This window comes from Psammomys obesus, unplaced genomic scaffold (genome assembly GCF_907164565.1).
Source record: "Psammomys obesus unplaced genomic scaffold, mPsaObe1.curated_primary_1811, whole genome shotgun sequence".
Classification (NCBI taxonomy): domain Eukaryota; kingdom Metazoa; phylum Chordata; class Mammalia; order Rodentia; family Muridae; genus Psammomys; species Psammomys obesus.
In genome coordinates this window covers 4,266,142-4,272,192 of record NW_026596100.1, presented here as the reverse complement: position 1 = coordinate 4,272,192, position 6,051 = coordinate 4,266,142, and positions in this window count along the sequence as shown.

Below are 6,051 nucleotides of genomic sequence, written 5' to 3'. Positions count from 1 at the left end.
CTTTTTAGTTACATTTTGTTAACTCTGTGTCCCAGCTGTATCCCGCTCCCTCATTCCCTCCCCAACCCCACACTCCCTCCCTGGTCTCCTCCCTGCCCCTTTCCAAGTCCACTGATAGGGGAGGACCTCCTCCCCTTTCATTTGACCCTGTTTTATCAGGTATCTTTAGGGCTGGCTGCAAAGTCCTCATCTGTAGCCTAACAGTACTGCTCCTCCCCTGGAGGGGGGGATCAAACAGCCTGCCCTTGAGATCCTGTTAGAAATAGTCCGTGTTCCCCTTACTTTGGAAAACTACTTGGTTACTGAGTTACCACGGGCCACATCCGAGCAGAAGTTCTAGGTTATATCCATAGATGGTCCTTGGTTGAGTGTCAGTCTCAGAAAAGACCCTGTGCCCGGATATATTTGGTCCTTGTAGAGCTCCTATCCTTTCCATATCATACTAACTTCCCTTCTTTCATATGATTCCCTGCACTCTGCCGAGGGTTTGGTTATGAGTCTTAGTGTCTGCTTTGAAACACTGCTAGGTAGAGTCTTTCACACTTTCTTCAAAATGGCCACACTTCCTAATCCTTCCTAAACAGTCCCACCAAATAAACAGGTACCAAGTATTAAAGCATATGCCTCGGGGGACATTCTTATTCAAAACACTACACAGAAGTTACTGTTTCATTTTATAATACAAGCAGTGAGAATGTCCTCACACCATTCAAGTTAAACTAATGAAACCAAAACAATTTTAGGTAAAATGAGAATTAACAGTATTAAAGAATAACAAGACAAAAGAAAATATATGAATTATTGATGCGTTTCTCAAAGTCTACTCCTCCTACCTCAAACTCCAAATCCCTAAGTATTTTAGTTTTATTTTTTAGCCAGGAAACTTTCACTGTTTTTTGTATTAAAAGGTCTGCCTACTTTCTGATTCCTATCTGATTTTATTTCTCTCTTGTATTTCATCTTCCTATGTCCAACAGCTACTAACTCTTGATAGCAACGTCTTGAGTTACTTAAGACCTCTGGTAGAGAGTTAAGGTTGAGGCTACAACATTTTCCCAGCCAGAAAAGGCTTCTATAATCCAAAGGGTGGAGTCTAACAGTGATATTTAGGTATTTCAAAATGATTGTGGATTTGGTCTTGTGTGTGTTGGGAGGGATAATGGTGGAATGTAATCAGATGCATACATACATTACAAAGCTTTTAATGAAGATTGATTGCTAAAAGCACTGTCATTTTCGTTGAATATGGGCTTACATATTTCAAATTTGAAAGGGGTTCAAAACGCCAAAATTTTAGAGGTGAAAATGAGCTGTGAACATTTTTCAAACAGACTATATTAAAGTTGTTTCTGCAGAAGTTTGTGAAGACAGTCAAAGTCCAAAGAAAATAATGAACTGGAAACCACTCTCAGAGAAAATAAATAAGACTTAATCAAGAACATAGCACATCTGCACAAAGCGGGGATTTGACATTTGCACAGCAGGAAAGCAGAAATGCAAATGAACATTTAGCTACATGTTCCACTTACTCTCTTTTTCAATTGCAGAGCTCATTATAATTATTCAGGCTTTGTTATGCACACTCATGAATTTCGGGGTGGTGAATGTGTGGTTGGCAGATAACTTGTCTTTTTAGTTCCTTTGTCAACACAGAGGAGCCCTGTCCAAATGGGAAGTACCATGACATCATATTATCAAGCAGGCCCCCAAGCTTGATAATACTGAGTAATGCTGCATGATTGTCTTGACAGTTTTCAATAAGGTGGTGTGTCAGAGAGTTGTGAATGTTGGCAGATTTGTTCTGCTGCTGAATTGATTCTTCATTGTATATTCATCTTCCTTTTGTTGTTGTTTGTTGTTATTGTTTTGTTTTTTAGGGAACACATTTAATTAATTAGTTAGTTGACAATTTCATGCATGTATATAAAATATCCTGATTGTTGTCACTGTATAAATTCCCTAAACTTTTGTAACATCTCCCCTTGTTACTTGTTCATACATGTTTGAACATGTTTCACTTGTTCCTGTTTTTTTTATTTGTTTGTTTGGTTGGTTTTGTTTTGCATTACTTTGAAGTTTTATTTTAATTCTTTGATCATTTCATACATACAAATAATGTATTTTATTAATATTCACTTGCTACCAGTTTCCTCCTCTTTTGTGAACCCAATAATGTCTTCCTCTTTACCTCCTGTCTTCTTTCTGTTTTTCCTTTTATATAAATAATCCAATGAGTTGAGCTATTATTGTCTATACATCACTAGGGCAAGGACAGACCACCAGTGTCCACATCCCTCAAGAAATGTGACTCTTCCTTCCTTACCATCCATCAACTGCTAGTAAGCCCTCTGAGATAAGCCTTGCTCTCTTCCATGAACATGTGCATTCAGCTACCTGAAAAAAAAAATTGGAAATTGCTTTACTCAGAGTGTGTTCTATTCCCTGCACTTTGCTATCAGTGTGATTTTATACTGACTTTGTTTAGCTAACACCATCTCATCCTTTAAAATGTGTTTTTTTTCTATTTTCTTTGTATTTTATAGGTTTATCTCTTAGTGTAAAGAATGGTAGTTGTTCAAGAAAACTTCTGTTGGTGTTTTCATTAATAATGTGAACTCATACATATTCTCTATTCCTCCTAGTATCTTTCTATTCCCTGTACCCCCACTTCTCTCTCAACCACTTGGCAAGAAGAATTAGGTTTGGTATCTAAGCCAGAACATTTTGACTCTTTTATATTCCCTCTAAAGTCTAATTTCCTGGTCCCTCGCTGAGTTTATTTATTCATTGCATTACATCATTTACAGCTAGCAAATTTCCCTAACTCTTCATTTTTATGCGTGCTGATCTGTTAATTTACAACATAATTTCCATTCCTCTGACACATTTTTATTTTCTAATTTATTGTAGTAACAGTTTACCAATGTTTCACAAATGCATAATATGAAGTTTTTGTTTCTAGCCTTTCATATTAGTATAAACATATTTTCCCAGTTTCAAACTAATAGCATATATTTTTGATTTTTGTTACACTAACAATGCGCTGCAATAAAAGTGCACAATAATGGTACTGCAAATAAGAATGATAAGCTATGTGCTCTCTAAACTACACAGAATTTATAATATAACTTTATAGATAAAAACTGTAAAGATGCTCACAATTTTGCTAGGAAGTGATTCCATTGAAATCAAAACCCATTTGACATTTGTATGCTTAATATAAAAGAAAAATATTCAACCTCACAGAAAAACCTCAAATTAATCATATGTATCATAAACAAGATTGTCACAAATAATGTTTGATAAATACTAAGAAATCATTCATGTATTATGGGTAGGAAAGAGGAATGATTTTATCGTTATAACAACATCTAATCTTCAAATTTTTAAGCAGTGATTTTATTTCTACCTATCTCCAATCAATATTTATTCAAAAGTTCATCTATAGAAAATTTTATGACGTTTTAAGTAAGATGAAATGATAATTATTTAATTCAGTAGATATCAACATATCTAACCAAGCACCATGCATGGAGAGGACCTAGACCCCTGCTCAGGTGAAGCCCATATATAGGCTGTTCAGTTTCTAAGTGGGTTCCTTAGTAAGGAGGGCATGGACTGTCTCTGACATGAACTCAGTGGCTAGCTCTTTGATCACCTCCTTCTAGGGGGTTCGGGGGATGCAGCTTTACCAGTCCACAGAGGAACATGCAACCATTCCTGATGAGACTTGATAAGCTAGGGTCAGGTGGAGGTCCTTCCCTATCAGGGGAATAGGGAAAAGGCAAAGAAGGGAAGAGGAAGGGTGGGTAGAACTGGGAGGAGACAAGAGAGGGGGTTGTAGTGGGGATACAAAGTGAATAAATTGCAATCAATCAATCAATCAATAAAATTTTAAGAAAGTAGACATCAACAATAAAAGATATTATTTCTTCTCTCAAATGCGAACTATTAACACATCAACACAGTGACTTATTACATTTCAATGCAAATAATTAAAAATACATTAACAAAAGAACAAATTATGCAATACATGTAGAGCCAGCTAAATTTTTGAAGACATATACAACATTAATATTTAAAGATTCATTTTTTATATAATTTGTGTGAGCCCATGTTTAGTTACTTGAAGGCATTTCAAATACCACTTGTTTAAAAATCGATTTCTGGTCTGTTCCTGTCATGTTGAGTGAAGTTTTATTTTAAACTCTTCCTAAAAGGGAAAAATATTATATGTCTATATGAGTGAGTATATACCATGTGTGTCTTTCTGCTTCTGGGACAGCTCACTCAGGATGATCCTTTCCAGATCCTACCATTTACCTGCAAATTTCATGATTTCCTTACTTTTCATTGCAGAGTAATACTCCATTGTGTAGATGTACCACAATTTCTGCATCCATTCTTCAGTTGAGGGGCATCTGGGCTGTTTCCAGCTTCTGGCTATTACAATAAGATAAACCTACTAAAATCTGTACATCTAAAGAAACTAATCAAGAGAGAGAACCCTGACTAAAATGCTCAATCTCCATCCCGAAAGGCAAAGAGAATGGACACCAGAAGAAGAAGAAAACAAGAAATAAGTTAAGAACCTGCCACAGAGGGCCTCTGAAAGGTTCTGCTCTGCAGACTACCAAAGCAGACGCTGAGACTTATGGCCAACTGTTGGGCAGAGTGCATGGAATCTTATGTAAGAAGTGGGAAATAGTAAGATCTGGAGAGCACAGGAACTCTACAAGGAGAGCAACAGAACCAGAAAATTTGAAGACAGGGGTTTTCACAGAGACTCATACTCCAACCAAGTACCATGCATGGAGATAACCTAGAACCCCTGCACAGATGTAGCCCATGGCAGTTCAGTGTCCAAGTGGGTTCCATAGTAATGGGAAGAGGGACTGCCTCTGACATAATCTGATTGGCCTGCTCGTTGATCACCTTCCCCTGAGCAGGGAGCAGCCTTACCAGGCCACAGAAGATGACAATGCAGCCACTCCTGATGAGATCTGATAGACTAATATCAGAAGGAAGGAGAGGAGGATTTCCCCTATCAGTGGACTTGGGGAGGGGCATGCATGAAGAAGGGAGAGGGAAGGTGGGGTTGGGAGGGGAGGAGGGAGGGGCTTATGGGGGATAAAGAGTGAATAAAGTGTAATTAATAAAAGTTAAAAACATAAAAATAAAGGGAAAAATATAAGTCCCTTTACCTATTGCCACCTATGGCAGGCAGAAGAGCTGAACCTTCCCCTCACCTGCTGAAGCACTTCAGAGAGCAGGCCCTGCACCTTACCTGGGCAACACAGCAGAGCAGGCCCTTGATACAGGAGCTGCAGATGAGCCTGACCAAGGGGCCCGGAGTGTGAGAGAGCCTGTTCTGTCTCTTGCTTGCTCTGCTTTGACATAAGCAAAGGAGAGATCCCCTCACCTCCCTTTTATCCTCATCACTAATGGTGAGAAGGGGTTTACCCTGATAAAGTCATGAGAACAGAAGAACTGTCTTGGCCTGTCACTTCGTATATGCACTAGGGAGAGCAGGACCTGTGTCTCATCTGTGCATTATGGTAGAGCTGGCTTTAGGGTGGTTTCAGGTGAGCCAGCCCTGAGAGTGTGAGAATGAGAGTATTGGAGAGCGCTGCCTCTTGTCTGCTGGGCAGTGGTGTGATGAGGGCTAGACACCCTTCTTCATTGCTCAGATAACCTCTCTAATGCAGATCCAGAGCTTTGAGTTGGCCCACCACAACATCTACCCTGTTGATGAACTGCTGAGGGCATGAGGGGGTCAGACCTATAGATCCCAAACTACTGGATCTCCATGACACAGGGCAACAACAAGGTACCTGAGAGGAATCCCAGTGAGGTTCCAGTATCAATATAATAGCAGAAAACCTCTGGCTTTTCTGCCAGATCAAGAAGTCATTGAAATGAACATTTGCAAGTGAAGTTGTGTGAACAAAAGGGTACCTATTCTGTGGTACACACTGACACATAACAGCTTGCAGAATGAGTTTTGTTGTTGTTGTTGTTTTTCTGTTAGATGGGAAGTTGCAAGGTTGA